The sequence below is a fragment of the Neovison vison genome, chromosome 1 (assembly GCF_020171115.1).
Source record: "Neovison vison isolate M4711 chromosome 1, ASM_NN_V1, whole genome shotgun sequence".
In the NCBI taxonomy this organism is placed as follows: domain Eukaryota; kingdom Metazoa; phylum Chordata; class Mammalia; order Carnivora; family Mustelidae; genus Neogale; species Neogale vison.
Window position 1 is genome coordinate 229,618,473 of NC_058091.1, and position 20,449 is coordinate 229,638,921.

The window sequence follows — 20,449 nt, forward strand, 5'->3', positions numbered from 1 at the left end:
ACCTTAGTCTTCCCTGAGGAGGAAGAAAGTCTGCCTCTGGGCAGCAGCTTCACCTGAGGTCTGGCCTGCTCTTCCTGAGCACCAGTCATAAGGATTTCAGACAACACTTAGATTTTTTTTTTTTAAGATTTTATTTATTTATTTGACACAGAGAGAGAGATCACAAGTAGGCAGAGAGGAAGGCCGGAGGGAGGAGGAGAAGTCTCCCTGACGAGGAGAGAGCCCGATGCAGGGCTCGATCCCAGGACCCTGAGACCATGACCTGAGCCAAAGGCAGAGGCTTAACCCCCTGAGCCACCCAGGTGCCCCAACCCTTAGATTTTGAACTTGCCCCCATAATCCTATAAAGAAATTCCCTGCAAGAAATCTCTTAATCAATAACCCCCACGGCTGTTTCTTTGGCTCAAACCTAACTGATAGAGTGGGGCAGGAGACTTGGCTTTTTTCCCTTTTGTTATAGAATTATATAGTGGGAGAGCAGGCCATAGACTTCCAACTGACATATTTTTCAGGGGTAGCCAGGCCTTGCATTCAGATTCCAGTGGACGTAGTCCCCTCACTGGGGCTCATTCCTCTTCCTCTTATCTACCCTCACCTCCAGTCTTGACACTTGCTATATCCATAAGACTCTACAAAGGATAGGCTTTCTTCAGAAGACTGATTCTCAGTCCAGGCTTCACTTTTGGATGCCCTGGTAAGCTTTAGCAATACTGAGACCTGGCCCCACCCCAGACAACACAGACCTGAATGCTGGGGATGGAACCTTGGCATTCTTTTTTTTTTTTTTTTTTTTTTTTTTTTGATAAGTTCCCAGATGACTGTCATGAGCCAAGGTAGACAGGCCCTGGATTTGACTGACCAGTTGTAACTATAACTTACTTCAGTGACCCCTGACATCACTCTGCCCTAAATAGTCTAGAGAAGATTGAACTCCCTTCACCCCTTGTGGAAAGTCCAATGTCCTTGCCAAGGTTTCTGCACCTTTCCTATGGCATTTATGGTCCTATGGTAGGGTTACCAGATTCAGCAAATCAAAATACAGGATACACAGTTCAACAGCAGAATTTTTCTATTTAGTGAAAAAGGCTGAATAGAGGCTATTCAGGACATCCTGACAAAATCAGTACATGCTTCAGGACAAAATTATGAAACACAAGGCCATGTTCCATATATACAGAATGCCCCGCCATCCTACGACCCGTGGACATCCCTCAATGCAAGCTTCTTCCCTCACTGAATTGGTTTGATTTGTTAAGTCTCCTTGCAATCCAGTGTGTTCTGTTGGGATTTTACCATCTATGCATTCAGACATATGTCTCACTTCCTGTCCTTACTTCTACTGCTGTGGCTGAAGTGACTTAACTAGAGCCCTGAGGAGGAAAGGGGGGCTATTATGGCAGCAGCACAAACAACCAAAAGTTGCAGAAGAGGCGCTTTGTTCTCCGGGGCTATTATCACTTCGCTATATTGTCTAGTCTTGCCCTCATTCTCTTCTCTCCTCCCTTCTCTCCTCTGTTCTTCCTCCAATCCAAATTCCCATTCTTTTCCACTGAGCAACCTCTCCAGTTTCCTTCTCAGCTTCTACCTGAAAGGCCTTGCCAAGATTCAGCTCTCAACAAAGGCCCTTCTTTAGGACTGCCACCTTGAAAAAGCACTTATTTTTCACTTAGTTCCATGATTGTGTTCCACTGTCCTATGTCAACAAATATTAATTTGGGGTCCTTTGAGTTCAGGGAGCCGTTTTCAGCACCTTCAGTATTCAGTTAGGGAGAGCTGCCTGTTTTCCACTCAGTATTGGCCTTCTGTGTGCACTGATACAAGCTAGAAAAGCTGGATTGCCTCAAAGTGCCCAGTCCATTAGCCTGACGGCTTAGCTGGAATATGCAGTGTTACAGACCAGCCTTTGGGTTTAATGTGCTTTTAAACATACGTTAATCCATGACCTGGGTCTGTTAAGAGTACAGTTTCTGGGTCCCAGCCCAGACAGGGAATCAGAACCAAGACAGGGGTGATTTGAATGATTAGCCAAGTTTAGGAAACACTGGTCCAAGCACTTCGAGGCCCTGTTAAAATGCAAACAAAGGCATTTCCCATAGGGAAGGATTAACATCCACTGGTTCAGCTGAGGTAGGTCCTGGAGCAAAGATCCAGTGAGGCAGCTTACCTTGTGTCTCCAGGTCTAATTCTCACCCATTCAGGGGCTAGGCCAGAGTGACCTCCCCCCCCACCCCCAACTCTAGCATGCTAGGATTCTGCAGCATTAGAGCCTATAACAGGACTTCTAGGCCATGATCCAGGGGCCTGATATATGCAAGGGAATAAAGCCGGGAAGAGGTCATGTTAAGAGGCCACCGAGTGGGCAGAAAACCGAAGCCCTGTTAGAAAGGATACCTGAAACGGAAGGTCTTGTGTGCAGAGGGAATTTGACAGGCACTTGGGGGAGAAAGGAATGACTAACAGTCACAGATGGAGACCTGCATGACATTAGATCACTGTGCTCCAGGACAGTCTTACTTTATCTCTTCATATACAAATGATGGCCAGATGTTCCCAATATTCCTGGAGGAGAAGCCGGCCTACTTCCACTCTCAGTAGGAATTACAGGACAGGTGTTAAAAAAGGGGGGGGGGATGTGATCTCACTGAGGTACTAATGGAGCAAGCTGTTTCATTCCCCAAAATACCCCAACTTTCTGCTCAGCAACACATTTAACACACACAAGCAGTTGACTCACACAGAGGTGCAACATTTAGAAACTGATCCACGGCACTTTTTTAGAGTGTTGTGGAGAGTGTGTGAGATTCAGGCTCAGGCATCCATATAGGGCACAGAAAAGGAAAGGACAGTTTATAAGACACTTATCCATGCTTTAAAAAAAAAGTTGCTCACGACCCAGTGCAGGTTTCCCCAAGTTACTCTATTGCTCCAGAATGAATTGACGTCTGAACAAATTTTCATTCCAGTTTGAATGCTTTAGATCACTCACACCATATAAAAAGATAAGCAACAAAATGCTATTTATACCCATTGTTCAAATAAAACTAAGATTTTCAAGAAGGAAATCTAGAACACTCATAGAAGTTCCAAAGCAATAGCTACAACTACTCCAAAGAAATGCAACCAGGGGCAGCTGGGTGGATCAGTGGGTTAAGCCTCTGCCTTTGGCTGGGGTCATGATCTCAGGATCCTGGGATCAAGCCCATCAGGCTCTCAGCTCAGTAGGGAGCCTGCTTCCCCACCGCTCTCTCTGCCTGCCTCTCTGCCTACTTGTGATCTCTCTCTCTCTCTCTGCCAAATGAAAAAATAACATCCAAAAAAAAAAAAAAGAAAGAAAGAAAGAAAGAGATACAACCAAATGATTAAAACCCTGATAAATAAGGCAACATTTCTGAAATGTTAATTCCACATAAAATAAAATAAAAAATAGGAGAATGGGAGTGTAGTGTGTTGAAAGAAAAACAAGAATGTACTGAGAACCCCTTTCATAAAGAGTTTCCCAAAGGAAATGTGGAAGAGAGGGGAAAAGGCAAGCCATGTTCTTCTCTGGGGTTACTGGCTACCTCAGATGGAGCCGCGGACCTGGCACATGAAGGTCTAGTCTCAGGAGCCCTGTGGGAGCAGCCAGAAGACATCTAACGAAGGAGGAGACCGGGAGTCAGAAAGCCCAAACTACACCTGTGTGATCCTGGGCAGGGAGACTGGCTGCTGTCGCAACGTTCTTATTTATAGATTGAGTGTACAATACCCAGCCCTGGGTATGGTTAAGAATTAGAAATCCTGTAGAAGTCCTCAGCATGTAGTAAGCACCTAATAAACAGCAGCTATTGATAGGACCTGATATCCTCATTACATTTTATTGTTATTACTGTTTTCTAGAGACTACCGGACGCATACACATGATCAATTGTCAGATGTTCCCTGTCTAGGAGCAATTGCATGGCTCTAGTGATGTCATCAGATCTGCTCTGGCTAATAAAAGCCAACATACAGATGTCAGAATTCTGAAGACTGAGAAACAGAAGTGTCAGATTTTGATGACAGGAAAGTGAGAAGAAAGAAGAGGGACGTATAGGATAGGCCCAGGAGGGCTGCTTGGGCAATGTGAAATCAGAATGCGTGCCCTGCATATTCCAGGAGAAGGTCTTTCCGACTGAGATATCTAGGTGTTCAGTACAAAATTTGACTCTCTCACAAATGTGCCTTTAGGGTTTACCTTTCTTAGGACTCAGGAGCCTGGCTGTCCACTTTTGAACTGCGACCCCACCACTTCCTCGCTGTGTAGCCTTGCGCAAGCTCTTTAACTGGCCCGCGCTTTGCCTCCTCTGATGTACGCTGGAGAAATGCCAGAAAGCATCTCAGGGGTGGTTGTGCCTAGGACGGAAGGATACTGTGTAAGGGGCCAGGATAGTTACTAACATTGTCATTTCCTCAGCCCTGAGTGAGCAGTTTAATTACATTTTTGCACCTATTACTACTATTTTTATCTTTTTAATTTAATACTCTCAGTAACTAAATCTCTCAAAATCACAGGTTAACAAGTCTCATTTTTTTAGTATAGTGGGCTCCTTTTTCCAACCAGTTTTAAAAGTTCACACACAACAGGGGTATCTGGGTGGCTCAGTCGGTTAAACATCTAACTCTTGATCTCAGGTCACGATCTCAGGGTCATGAGATCAAGTCCTGGGTCTGGCTCCATGCTGAGCCTGGAACCTACTTCAGATTCTCTCTCTCCCTTTCCCTTTGCTCCATCCCCCTGCTTGCACACATGCACTCTCGTGCTTTCAAAAGAAAAAAAAAAGTTCACACGTAACAATCAGTAAAGGTTGATTAAAAAAATAATTCAATAAATTTCTTAAAGTGGCATTAGCTACTTACTTTTACAAAAGCAATCCTTGTTTTTTTATTATTCAACCAATTAAAAAAATATAAGAAAATCTGAAAATAATGTAACACTGTGTCTATACCAGAATTTTTAAAAAAAAATTTTTAAGTAAAAAAATAATAATAACAGAAGAAAAAAACCCAATCCCAAAGCCACTCCAAATCCAATAAGTTAACATTAACAATAAGTTAACAATAAGTTGTTAATAATAACCATCCCCAAAAATCACATTCACATAAGTGTAGGCATATCTCCAATTAGGTAGAGGGATAGACAAATAATTTCAGAAAAATGATTTACACTTGGGAGAGCTTTACAGAGAACTAGGTTAAAAAGGTAGAAGGAAGTGGAGAAGTAGTAAGTCAGGCTGTAATAATTTGATGAAATCTTTTCCAGAACTCTCTCCCTTTTGTTGTGGATCATGGAAGCACAGGAATCTAAAACCATCCAGTGGACAAGATGGAGAACTTGACCGCATTGGATTACGATCACATGAGTTGTCACTCCTCTTCTGGAAGTTCAGATGGATGAAATGCAGAATGCTCTGCCATCCTCCTCAGCCACAAGGGCTATATGCTGACTTCAAAAGGCAGCAGCCAAAGGAACAGTAACTTCAGCTGTGACCATCTTACCCAATAGAGCCAATAAAATTTAAATCGCTTGTAGTTAAAAATAAAATATGTTCCTTATCAAAGTGTGTTTTTAGATCTTAGATCTTTACTGGGGCTGACATTCTTGGCTTGGAAGTACTTAGAGTTTTCTCTCTGAAGAGGGCAGGTCCATGAACAGAGTTGAGGAAGCAGGTGGCCGTGGAATTTCATGAACCACACTGCCATGGAAATTTTACAACTTTTGACAATCATATGTAAAAGAGAAGGGAGAGAACAGAAGTAGGACATTGAGAATTACCTGTGTACAAGTAGACTAGTTTCTTCCAACATTTTGGTCTAGAATAAACAAGTCAAGTTTCTTTCATTGCATCACTATTTGTTGTTTATTAACCACATTAAATTCGTTGTTTATTTTAATTAAACAAACCATGGTTTATTTAAACCATGTGGTTTTAATTAATTAAATGATAAATAAATAAAATAATAAATAAGTTAATTAATTAATAACTAAAAATGTAAAAATAAATTAATAAATAAAATAAATTTAAGTAATCCCATTTTTAGTAATGTAATGTCCCAAACATATTTTAAAAAGATCTAATTTATTTATTTGAGAGAGACAGAGAAGCAGAAGGAGAGGCAGACAGGGAGGGAGAGAATCTCAAGCAGACTCCGGATGACTAAGGAGTCCAATGTGGAGCTCGATCTCATGACCCCAAGATCATGACCTGAGTGGAAATCAGGAGTCAGACACTTAACTGAGCCTGAGATCATGATCTGCATGGAAATCAAGAGTTGGACGCTGAGCCAACAGAGCCACCAAGGCACCCCATCCCAAACATTTTGTAGAAAACTAGAGTCCCTTCAGTATTATCACCTCATGCATTTCTATAAGTAATTTATATGTTAGAGACTTCTAAAGGCGCTATAAAAAACTTCTTTTCACCAACACTGGCAAATATATCTGCCACAGGATGGTTTTTGACATTATAATGAATGTATTAGTAATTGATTCTTTTAAAGCACCCTTTACTATCACTGATCTAAAGGATGTGCCCTACAGATTTTCTATACTAAGATTATTTTAAATAATACCCTCAAAGAGACTTTAGGGATTTTTCTAAAAGATTTCAAACTTACAAAAGGCAAACTAAATTCTATTTTACCACACCGATCAAAATAAAACTTAAAAATAGTGATCCCTGATCATAGGTCAATTGATCATAAACTTTTATGGTCAGGTCCAGTAAGGGCAAGTGAACTCCTGTTACTGACCAAGTTACATCCCTCCAAAATACACATGTTCAAGGCCAAATACCAATGTATCAAGAGATAAAGTGTGTAGGGAGGTTAAATGAGGTTGTTAAGGTAGGTCCTTATCCAAAAGGACTGTTGTCTTCATAATAAGACGAAGAGATACCAGAGACATCTCCCTTCTTCCCTCCCACCCCATCCCTCTTTCCCCACACAAGCACAAAAAGAAGGCCTTGTGAGGACACAGTGAGAAGTCAGCCAACTACTAGCCTGGAAGAGAACTCCCACCAGAAGCCAACCCTGAAGGCACCCTGATCTTGGACTTCCAGCCTCCAGAACTGTGAGAATATAGGTTTCTATTGTGTAGGCCACAGAGACTGTGGTATTTTGTTACAGCAGCCCAAGTTGACTAATACAATATTTAACAAGGAATTCCAGAAGAGGATAGTAACAAGGGGAAGAAGCCCAGGATGCTGCAGGGTACGTAGGAGAAGCCCCTAACATGGGCTTGCATCAGGAAAGGTGTTGCAGAGTAGAGACTTCTAAGATGAGGTGGAAAGGATGAGTACAAGCAGCATTTCTCCAGATGTAACCCCAGGGCATCTGGGAGAGCCTAGGCCTCTCTCAGAGGGGTCCTGTGAAGTCCTGCCTTTTCCAGCTGTAATGGGATGAACTCTGTTCTTTTTTTTTTTTTTTTTAATTTTTTTAAGATTTTTTATTTATTTATCAGAGGGAGAGAGGGCGAGAGAGCAAGCACAGGCAGACAGAATGGCAGGCAAAGGCAGAGGGAGAAGCAGGCTCCCTGCCGAAAAAGGAGCCTGATGCAGGACTCGATCCCAGGACGCCGGGATCATGACCTGAGCCGAAGGCAGCCGCTTAACCAACTGAGCCACCCAGGCGTCCCGAACTGTGTTCTTTAAAAGAGATATCCTGAAGTCCTAATCCACAGTACCTCAGAGTGTGACCTTATTTGGAGATGGAGCCTTTGCTGAAATAAGTTAAAATGAGTCATTAGAGTAGGTCCTAATCCAGTCTGACTGGTGTCCTCATTAAAAGGAGATTTTTGAAACACACACAAATAGGGAGAATGGCATGTAAAGATTGAAATTACGCTGGGACAAGCCAAAGAACTACCAGAAACTGGGCGCCTGGGTGGCTCAGTGGATTAAAGCCTCTGCCTTCCGCTCAGGTCATGCTCCCAAGGTCTTGGGATCGAGCCCCTGCATCAGGCTCTCTGCTCAGCAGGGAGCCTGCTTCCACCATCTCTGCCTGCTTCTCTGCCTACTTGTGTTCTCTGTCTGTCAAATAAATAAAATCTTTAAAAAAAAAAAAAAAAAGAACTACCAGAAACTCAGAAAGAAAACTAATCCTCCCAACACCTGCAGAGGGAGCACAGCCCTGCTGACACCCTGATCTCAGACTTGAGCCTCCAGAACTGTAAGATCATAAATTTCTATTGTTTAAGCTGCTCAGTTTGGGGTTCTTTGTTACGGCATCCCTAGTGAACATGTACATAACTACATATCTGCTTGAGGCCAGATATTTTTCATGTGCTTCAACCAAAACAACATATTACAGAATAATATGAATTCAAAAGAAGATATGAGACTCCAGTGTCTTCTATTGAGCCAAACAATAAAGACATATGCAAAATGTAAAATAATGCCGCTCTTCTCACTAAATTTTTTTGTCCTGTCAAAATACAGTCATTTTCAAATGTTATTTATGTTATTGTCATTGTTATTTTAAAATCCATCAGTAAATAACTTTTTAAATTTCTTAGTTTTAACTGTTAATACAGTAAATATTGAGACCTATAACTGCCATCAACAAGAATTCTTTGAGGCCTTCAGTAATTTTTAACAGTTTAAAAGTCTTCTGAGACAAAGCAGTTTGAGAGCTTCAGGGAACAGCTTAGCCAGGGAAAAGAATGTAGGGGAAAGACTATCCAAGAAAGAGGAACAGCACATGCAAAGGCTTAGAACACAAAGAAGAAATGCAAGTTGAATGTAAGTGGAACAGAGAGTACAAGGGGGCAGAAAGCTGAGAGAGGAGAGAGGAAGTCAAATCACAAAGGCCTTATATAACTTGTGAAAGAATTTAGCTTTATGCAAAGAAACAAAGGTCTGACTAGCAATTTTTGTTTGAGAAAGGGTCCTCTAAATGTAGTAAGGAAGATAGATGGAGAAGACAAGACTGAAGGCAAGGAACTAGTCAGATTAACTGAGGAAACAAAAAATAGTGGCAATGAGAAGGGGGAATATACATATCAATAGAGCTATTAATTGAATCAAAAGGACTTGGAAATTGTTTGATGTGGTAGGTGAAAGACAGAGAAGCATTTAATTTAGAATAATGCCCAGTTTCAGACATGGGCAACTGAATGTTTGGTGGTGGCAATGGGCCTAGAGCTCAGAAGATAGGTATGGGTTGGACAGACTATCTGGGAAATATTTGTATATAAATAATGATTAAGCCATGGATGGATGAAAATAGAGAGTGAATATATGGAGTACAAAGATAGAAAGGTCAAAGAAGGAACCATCGGAACATCACCATTAAGGAAAGGGCAGAAAAAAAGATGCCACAAGGAAAGAGTAGTCAGAGAGGTAGAAGAGGAGATAGGGAAAGTTCATGTCATAGAAGCCAAGAGAACAAGAATTATAGGAAGAAAATGATGTTTAACCAGGTCAACAGACAGGTCAGATAAAAAAAGAACTGGAAAGTATGTACCAGGATTAATACGAAGAAAAGAATTATTACCCTGGTAATAGACATTTTGACTGGATAACACGTTTCCCCTCAAGTAAACATATGTTTACATTCATAAACAGCTCCTTCCCACCTACTTACCTCTATATTTATAACAATTAAATTTATTAATTCAACTAAGATCTGAGGAAGTTTTGGGGTGGGAGGGATTAGCTCTAGCCATGTTCATAATTAGATTCAGACATACAAACAAACATCTGAAAAAAGAAGACTATGGACTGATAAGGTAAATAAAGAAATCAGAATTCAAGAAAGTATGAAAGATCCACCAGTAATAAATCCTCTCTGTAGGAAGAACTTTGGCAGAGGATAGCCCTCTCTATCCAACATGGCAGCCACTAGACGCACACAGCTATTAAGGGCTTGAAATGCAAACTGAACTGAGATATGCTCTATATGGAAAAAATACACACTAGGTTGTGAAGACTTTACTGGAATTGGGGGGGAATGGTGTGAAATAACTCCTAAATAGCTTTTATATCTACTATATTTTGAAATGATAATATTTGGGGTATATTAGGTTAAATAAAATATATTACTGAAATTAAATTTATCTGATTCTTTATATCTTTTAAAGGTGACTATCGCACTTGTAAGTAGCACTGTACTTCTGTGGGACAGGGCTGATTTGGCCAAGCATAGCTACAGATCCTGAGGGTCAATAGGAAATTGTGTATCTCATTTTTTAGAAAATAATAAAATTGGCTTATTGATTTCTTTTATTCCTTGGAACTCAAGCAACCCTGCTTTGAGACCATTCTTGCCACCAACTGAGCATATAACAAAAGGAGGGATCATTCTTTAATTTTTAAAAGGCAACTAAACAACACCTGAGTTCCCTTCCATAGGAATAGTATAGTTCAGAGATCACCATGACAGCCTTGAGGGGCTTCCCAAATCAAGAACTTCTAGAATGTCCAAGATACTAGCTGGAGACTGAAAGAAGCTGGAGCTTTGCGTTAGGAGCTGAGGCTTGGAGCCAATGAGAAATTGTTCATAACCTCCGCTACTGAAGCCAGAAGCAATAGAGCCATGGTAACTACTTGAAGTGCATTATCTGTCAGAATCCTTTCAGCTGCAAGTAAGAAAACTTCAAAGTAGTATAAATAATAGGGGAATGTCTCATACAACAGGAAATTTAGAGATAAGGCAAGATCCAAAGTTTGTTGATCAGTACATTTCACAGCTGTGAGCGAGCATCCAGTTTGTTTTTGTGGTCTCCCTTTTTTCCATGCACACTGGAAATTTCCATGCACACTGGAGTCCTTGTAATGCCGCTGGATTCTGTCTTTTTCTCATGGCTATATAATTGTCACTACCAGTATCTGAATCCAGACGCTTCTTTATACCACCCATAAAGCAAAGTAGGGTTACTATTCATGTCACTTTCTAAAGAGCAAATAACGGTCACCACAGCAACCAGCAAACTCTCCTTGCATCTCACTGGCTGAAGTTGGGCCACGTGCCCACTCTTGAGCCAATCACTGGCCAAAATGTTGGAATTACATTTAGACCAATAAGGTTCCCTTTTCCGGAGCTGAGGAGACAGGCTGCAACCTGGGCAACTTGTCCTGCAACAGGGTGAGGTAGATACCTGGAAACCACTCAGGTTCTGTTAAGATAGAAGAAGACAGGGAATTCTGCAGGGTAGGCAACCCACAGTGTCCAAAGCAACTCCATTTAAGTAAAAATAAGAAGGAGTGGATAGGGGGAAAGTTTAAAAACACAAAAGGAGAATAATGCTCCCCAGCCAGTTATTCGGTCCTCGGCCAGCCTCCCTCAGCTTCACAGCAGCCCCACAACTGGTTTGGCTCAAGGAAAACCATCCAATTTCATGTGGCCAATGCAACAGGTCATTATGAAAGTTAAAGCATTATAAAAACAAAGATTCTATTTCAAAGCTGAATGTCAATAACTTTCAAAATATCTGTTGTTCAGTATATCTGGACCTCTGCTGTCTCTGCTTACTTGCATAAATGGTGAAGAATCAAATAATCCTTACTCAGCTCCTTGCGCCACTGCCAGCAGACATACTTAGACATCTTTATGTCCCACGTCTCTGCCCTCGCATAGTCACCACACTTTTTGAACCACAGCAACAAGAGTATGTTCTCTTGTGACTCTTTTCCAAACCTTATTTGATACAGATGGGCCATGATCTAGGAAGAAAGAGTACGCTTGTAGGATCAGGACTTTTTTTTTTTTTTTTAACTGAGCAGGGGACAAAAGATGTTCTTTAGTTACTGCTGTGTTTATCACAAAACTGCTTGGGTTTTAAAACCCTCTCAGCATTAAATATTCTAATTCCTCCACATGACTCCTTCTGTAGCAGCCCAAAGGTCAAGATATACAGAAGGAATTGGAACTCCACAAAGTTGTCTCTTCATTGAGCACAATGAAATACAATGAGAGTATACAGTCAGGGCTAGTAATTAAATGAAACAAATCATGCTGACACGGCCCCAATCAACCCGTGGAATTCTGAAGTTAGAAGAGACCTTCAAGACAATCTAGCCCTCTGTGGTAGGCAAAGTAATACCCCCCACCCAAGAGGTCTATGTCCTAATTCTCAGAACCTATGGTTCTGTAAACTTACATGGCAAAAGGAATTTACATGTATTAAATTAACAAATTTGAGGTGGAGATTATCCTGGATTATGTGGGTGGGCCCCAAATAATCACAAGCATCCTTATAAGCAAAAGAGAAGGGGCAAGAGAGTCAAATGGGAAGTGTTACTGGATGCAGAGATCGAAAGGAATCAGTAACTGGCTGGAAGGGGTCCTCCAGCAAAGGAATGCATCCTGTAGAGGCTACAGAAGATAAGGAAACTGAATCTCCCCCCACAGAGGCTCCAAAGGGAAAGCAGCTCTGCCAACACATAGACTAGATTTTTGACCTCCATAACTTTAAGGAAATAAATGTGTTTTGCTTTAAGCCACTGAGTTTGTGGTGATTTGCTACAGCAACAAGAGGACACATATACATCCTATTGCCTCATTTTATGATTCCCTGCCCCCACACTGAGATTCTTGCACTTACTTGATGTATTTCCTTCTAGTACCATACTTATTGTAGTATAATATGTTTGTTTGCTAACTATCTCTAACTAGACGCTGAGCATCTCTGGAGTCGAGACTGTCTTTCATTTTTTCATCTCCAATAATATCTGATACAGATTTCTGACCCCCAAAATCATTTCATAAATATCTATTAGCTGAGAGGGAGCCAGGAAAAAAAAGAATTTTGAGGCCCCATCTAAAACCCCCCTAGATGGATCCTAAATCACAGGAAACCAGTGACAGCACCCTCCAACCTCATGGTTATGTTAGTCTCCTGCCAGAACTGGCAATGCTGAGCACATTTAAGAAAAATCAACAGCAATATTTCTTTCTAATAAGGGTATGGGATGTGAATATAGAAATAATGGCCTTTGCACTTCAGGACGATGTGGTCTGTAGACCTGAGCAAGGATTGTAGGTAACACCCTTTATGGCCTTAGCAGAGCATTCTCAGGAAACAATGGGGATGTTCTCTGCTGAACCTTCCCACAGTGGAGGCAAGAAATACCACTCAGTGATGCAAACTCCATCCCTGTAACTCTGGGGTTGAGCTCTCCCTGGCCCTCCTTCTCAGAGCACTACAGTGTCAGTGTGGTATCCTGTGGGCCAGAGCTGATCTAGCAGGATGCAGACCAAAAGCACTGGAAAGGCTCCCAGAGTGGACTCCAAAGGATGCTGAGGGTCACAACCACAGAAGCCACATTCTGTTGTCAAGTCCTAAAGTCCAGCTCATGGCAAGAATTTTGAGAAAAGTGAAAGGGGGTAAGAAGGCAAGAAACCTTAGAATGGGGGACTGATTGAAGTAAGATCAGAAAGGACTAAAGGTCAAAGGCATTTCTCATGAGTGGGGCTGCAGAAGTGAAAGGCTCATTTAGATTGGACCTAGTTGGGGGGTAATGAGTGGGTGGCCAGTATTAAAGGCTAGGATGCAGGGTGCACCCCTCAAAGGAAGGACTTAGAGGCAGAAAGAAGGTCTCTAAATTTGTGTCTTAAACTACTGGAACAAAATGCTGCAGGAGTAACAGAAGTGGTATAGGGGAGGTAATAGCAAACCTCAGTTTTCTCTGCAGTAATAATGTTCTCCAAATTGGGGTGGCTTTCTGGCTTCTCATCTTCATCTGGGAACAGATGTGCCCCTTTGAACACAGCAGCCTATATTCAAGCAATCACAGCTTCTCCCACTTAGTCCACAGGGCTTTGGACCAGGGGTGGGTGTGTAATACTGGCCAAGCCAGAGTCCTTCCCCAAGGGTTTTTCAGACAGTTGGGAGAGAACAATTGGTCTTCCTTGATAGTGGCCATAAGGATGTGATCTAGGCTGCCATGGCCACATTCTCCCACCCTCGCCCACAAGAAGAAGCTGAGAGAATAGGGTCAAGGCTCAGAGAGAAGCAGAGATGAAAAGGAGATTCCTGGCAGGCTTGAATCCTCAGAGGTCCCCAGGGGTCACCCTCTTTTGTTTAGCTCTTCCATCAATAACTCTCCCTGTGAAGAAAAAAAAAAATAATAATAACTCTCCCTGTGGATTCATCTTCTTGAAATCAGCTGTCTGTCATTGTGAACAAAAAATCTGTCTGGGGTACTGGGGTACTGGGTATATATACAAGCAAGTAAGAAAAAGCAATGCAACACTGACATAGGCTCCTGCTTCATCCCATACACAGTCTCTCATAGGAGCCCTCCCCCTCCTGCACATATCAGTTCACTTCTGCCGGCATCTGGCCTCACCCTCCTGGATAAGCTTCTTGACCACGATGTGCAAGCATTGCCAAAACCAGATTTTGGGTGTCCCCAAGGCTCAGAAGGTAGAGGGGAGTAGCCCGTTATAGGAGACAGTCAGAGAGGGCGAGCAATTCTTTAGCTATAAATACTCCCTTTAAGGAACATTAAAGATTGAACATAACAAAAGTTTCTCCTCAATTTCACCAGCTTTTGTTGTTATTGTTCCAGAATATTGTATGGCAGATAATATACACAGGCCAAACACTCATGAGGACATTCAAAGAAAGAGGGAGAGAGGAGAATTTCTGGAATAATACCCTTTTATTTTGTCAACCAATGAATCGCCTCTTTTGGTTAGAGTACAGTCATTAAAGTTTCCATCTTCTGAGTCTGCTTTCATTCTTTCCAGCCTCTCCCACTGAAGCCCAAGGGATGTCTCCAGCCCTGGAAATGAGTCCTCTACCGACCACCCCCATGTGCCTAAGCCTCATAATGTCCTGACCAACGAAACAAATTAATCTAAAAATGTTTCCTGAGGACCTTTCATCGCAAGGTACTGCAGTCAACCCTAAGGGCTTCACAGCAATGTGTTAGCTAGAGTTCCTGAACTTGAGGAGCCAATAATAACAATGACAGTAATGATAGCAGCTAACAAGGATTGAGACCTTATCATGTGCTGAGTCCTGTGTGGTGGGTCTAATCTAAACACCAAAGGAAACCAGAAGAACACTAGAATTACCATTATCCCTATTTTGGAACTGAAGGAACAGAGATGCCAGGAAAAACTGTCTTGCCTGAGGTCACGTGCAAAGTCAAGTGACTGGAACTCAAACTCAGGTCTGAATTCTAAATCTCTGCTTTTAACCTCTTGGCTTAAGAAATGAAAACTCTGTTTACCAGGGGCACTGTATGATACAGAGAGAGACAGAGTTGGGGAGAAAGGCACACATACACGCAGAGCAGAGATGTGGTGAAATGTTATCAGAGAATTTGGAGAATCCCCCACTCGGAATTCCCTCCACTCACAGGAAGCTGGCTCACCCGTGGTTACTCCTTCTTTCAGGGGCATCACATGATGGTGACTGTCTGATGTGGTAATATGAAGGCTTGATCATCAGCCTGAATTGAGGACAACTCTGAAAGGCCATCCTAACTCCCAGTAAAACTGAGTAAATTTTGCTGTCAGCATCTCCCTCTGCCTACTCATGTCGTTCCTGCTTCTCTAGAAGGCACTCCCAACAAGCTTTCTGAAACAACCCTCTACCTCAGAGCCTATTTCCTAGGAACCAAGACAGGCAGAGCATCTTTTTCTTACTGATGTATAATGGTAAGAGCTATGTTTATTGTCTTTAAAACTTGAAAGTCTCAAGTGTCTGGGTGGCTCAGTGGGTTAAGCCGCTGCCTTCAGCACAGGTCATGATCTCAGGGTCCTGGGATCAAGTCCCGGAGTCAGGCTCCATCCTCTGCAGGGAATCTACTTCTCCCTCTGTCTCCGCCCCGCGCCCAACTTGTTCTCTCTCTCAAATTAATAAATAAAATATTTTAAAAAAGAAACTTGAAAGTCTCAACAAATTTGTTTTAAGAGAATGCAAAATATTCACCGTTAATCCACTCACTGTTATCACTACTACCTTTTCTATTATTCACATCTCACTCACACTTATAGAGAATCTACCGTGAGCTTTTCAAAGGCATCTGTATATGTTTCACTTGATCCTCATGATCTTAAACCATGAAAGGCATGAGCTCCCAAACCCAAAACCTACCCATGTTTAGACCCAGATGCACCACTTATCAAATTACCTAATCTCTCTCAACTTCTATTCTCCTGTACCAAGTAGGGCTGATGTTAGCTCCCACCTCATATTGATGGTGATTAAATTAGTGAGTTAATGTCAAGATAGTTCCCGCTAGCTAGAAAACACTTAGATAATGATGATTTTTCACACCCATCCGTTGAGATAGCCTATTGTACTGCCCAAGGCCATTGCAAGTAGCCAATGTCACCCTAACTCTTCCAGGTATTTTAGTTTACAAATACAACATAACAGATTACAAAATAGCTATCAGGAGTGCAGAGCGCTACAGCTTTTGTTCATATCAAGTTTCACAGTTCTACTGCAATATATAATAATCTCATTAAAACCCCATTCCAACCAAAATTCTGAGTGTGTTCAAATGAATAAACTGTAGATAATTAAAGGCATAGTCACAATGTACCAAGTTTTCCATGTATAAGATTGAATTACATATAAGCATGCTTGATTTATGTTTCAAAGCATCTATGACCCAATACTTTAAATCCATTTTATTATATTTAGGCTAATCACAGCCCCGAATAGGCAGAGACATAGTGACACTTGAGTGTTTCTGTGTTTCTCCTAGAAAGGAGTCTTGAATACAGTGACAGTAACTAAATAGTTCTGTGAACTTGAAGGCTGTGAATAAGTCTTCCACTAGCAAATAGAGGGCATGAGAGAACAAACAGTATAAACAAAGTATTATTTAAAATTTGCATCTCAATTTTTTGTAACTGATGCCTCTTCCAGTATTCCGCAAGTAATGTGGATAGGAGACTCTGGACATTCCTTTATACTCAAAATTCATAAGAAAAAAGGTCAATGCCAACTTATCAACCACCCTAAATTTAAGCATTACAAATTTTCTATTTGTGGGTTTGAAAAGAATGGTGTTGCCCACATTTATTTACTAGGAAGTATGCATACGTTTAGAATGCTTCATGCCCTAGGAAGTTTCACTCACAGGCTCACATGTACTTCCAAGCTAGATTTGGTCTTGAAAATGCTGATTTATGAGGCACTTACAAAGCTCATTTAAGTGTTAATTCAGTCATTTAAAGTAAGATAACTAAATACCATCCCTCACTATGCAAGTTACTTGTAACATCTTATGAAAATTACTTAACCTCTCTGTGCACCATTTTCCTAATTTATATTATAAGGTAAATAGAATTAAATATTTTCCTTGCTCTGTTGCAAAATGAATTGGTTAGTACCTAGCTCAGGGAGTTGTTGTGAGGACCAAACGACTTAATAAACATAAAGCTCTCAGATTAGAGCCTAGACTATAATAAGCACCGCACAAGCATTAGCCATTCTAACTTTATTATTATGATTATCACTATCATAATCATCATTGCTATAATTACAAATTAGCTTTATTTCAGGTACCTTATATATTCTACATGATATTTTATTTATTTACACTATAGTATTCTTCAATGTTTTCTCCTGACTCACACTGGTTTTTCTCTCCAATTTTACACACATTTTTGAGGTTTGACTATTACATTTACTTTTTGCCCTGTTCATAATGGAATAGACACTTACTATGAGACTTCCAAAGCCAAATAAAGGCTCATAATTTATTTTGTAACAGAGCAAAGAAAATATGTAATTCTATTTCATTCTTAATTGGGGACATTTGTTCTATTCCTAATTGAAGAATCGCACGACCCCCAGAGCTGGAGAGTTTGAAACACAGAATTCATTTTACAGCTTTCCAGATTCCTGTAGGGCAAGCTCATGGCCAAATTCTGGAGAAAAGGAAACCAAATTTAAGGATAATTACGAGGGCTAATCATAGACTATTTCGTTTGAAGAGCACTTGTTTTCTAAATTCAAAATATTTGGCTTTTAAGTCTTTCAATTTATTCCATGCGAAGGAAACAAATAAAAGAACGCAAATGGTACAAAAGTCAATACAGCTTAAAAGTCAATGCTGGTCTCCTCAGTGAAAAATAATGATTTAAACTTAACAATACTGAAAAAGAAGGGATCGACAACTCAAGCAGATAATTGTAACTGATTGGTAAAAAAACATTCTGGAAGAGATTAGAGTGAACAAGAGAGGAGCATGTGGCACAATGACAATTAGAAGCCATCTCTCACATGCCAGCCTGTCCGCTGGACACTGGTCATGGCCTCAGACAGCCTCAGAACTGGTGATTTGCTTGGCAAAGGCTGAGGGAGATCAAAGAGCAGGGTCCTGGTGGCTATGACATAGACATCTCCAGCCCTCCTTCTGTCTGCTGCAATGTGCAGAGAAATTGTACCAGGTACAGCATGTGATACTTATGATTTTATTGAGCCCAGCAGGATAATCTTCTCATCTCGAGATTTTTAACTGAATCACATCTACAAATGTGTGGCCATGCACAGAACATATTCACAGGTTTTGAGGATTAGGATGTGGACATCTTCAGGGGGTGTATGGGAGGGAGATGGGAAATGCATTATTTCACTTACCACAGAAGCTGGCCCCTGCTTAATGGAACATGCCTTAGTACTGCTTGCTTCCTCTAGCCTGAGACCTGGAGTCCTCCCTTCCTGGGCTCTAGCCAGCCTGTTCCCATATTCTCTCCTTCTCACCAATTTGTTCCAATCCCTTTGTCCCAAGACCACTAAATACCTATTATCCAAAACTCTTCAATCTCATTGTGACACTCCTTTTCCCCATGGCTTTCAATGCGACCTAATCCTTCCTCCTTTGTCCATGCCCCATCCCACCCCCAAGAGCTCATTCACGCTATCTGTCCCTACTTCTATATACCTGGTATGCTGCTATGAATCTGCTGTCCCCACTGTGGCCTTGTCACTACCTGGGGCTAGGATACACTGGGGTTTTTTTGTTTTTTTGTTTTGTTTTGTTTTTTGTTTTTTAAAGATTTTATTTATTTGACAGACAGAGATCAGAAGTAAGCAGAGAGGCAGGCAGAGAGAAGAGGAAGCAGGCTCACTGCTGAGCAGAGAGCACAATGCGGGGCTAGATCCCAGGGTCCTGGGATCATGACCTGAGCCGAAGGCAGAGGCATTAACCCACTGAGCCACCCAGGTGCCCCTAGGATGCACTGTTTAAGAAACTTTTGCCTGGACAGGAGTGAGAGGAAAGAGTGTTCATGAAAGAGAATTACAGATGGAATAAGCATAAGTGCAAAGAACGCAGTGGAACCAATTGCAAGATCTTTACTTTTGGAATCTTTGTGCCTTGATGAAAAGAAAAGGTCACCATCAGCACCTACTTGGAAAACTTACAATATATTAAAGAAAATAAAATTAAAAGTGAAAGTTTGTTTTCAGCCAAGAAAACACACTATTAAATATATTATACTTTTCTGCGAAGAGCCAATTTTCCATGAATGTATCAGATCAATTTGGCTGTTTCATTGGGTTGCAACACTAGCCCTAGTATGAGTAAAGAGTAATGATGATGATTTCACACCCACATAGGAATAGAATTCCATACTTTACTTCATGGCCCCTACTTTCTCTGTGCAGGGTTCACGATTCATAGAACTGTATCTCCACAATGAGAAGTAATATTGCCAAATAATATCAGAGTGCCCACAAAAGGCCAGGGTTCCACAAAACCATCTTAGACCACTGCAGCTTCTTTCAGATGGTCCTACTCTCTATCTGATATGTGTGCAAGGAGAATAATCAATGGAGATATCCATCCACATTCTGTTTTTAGTGAGCAGTGCAGACGAATTTTTTTCCTTCCTCCAAGTCAGTGAATTACAAAACATCTGTGCATTAGAGTCCTAGCTTCACCTGTCCCACAACAGAATTATAAGCCTTTGCATTGAAAAGCTTAAACTCCTAGAGGTTTTAGAATGGGAGGTAAAAGATGAGCAAAGAACCCAATATGGCGAGTAAAGAGAGAAGGGCTCTGGGTTTCCCCTGTATGAAAGAGAGAAACAAGGCTGTGAGGGCAGCTCTGGAGAGGCGGGCACTCATATGCCAGTGACTCAGAGACAGCCAGCCATTCACCAGTGAAGCCCTGGGAATAACACAGGAGGTACCTGTGGCCCAGCCTGAATCTGTAGGAGGGCAGCTATGAGGAGTGAATGAGAGCCCACCGGGCACCCCACAGATGACGGAGGGACACTCAAATGCAATACTCAGAAAACATTGCAGATGGAGCAAAATGACCACTAAACACTAAACCCAAGCCTTACATGATCTGGGGGGGGCATCAGAAAACCTCTGCCAACCACCCCATGTAATGTAAATGTAGGGAACAACAAAAACTCCAAAACCATGACAAAATTAGGCATGACAGGGACGCCTGGGTGGCTCAGTTGGTTAAGCAGCTGCCTTAGGCTCAGGTCATGATCCCAGCGTCCT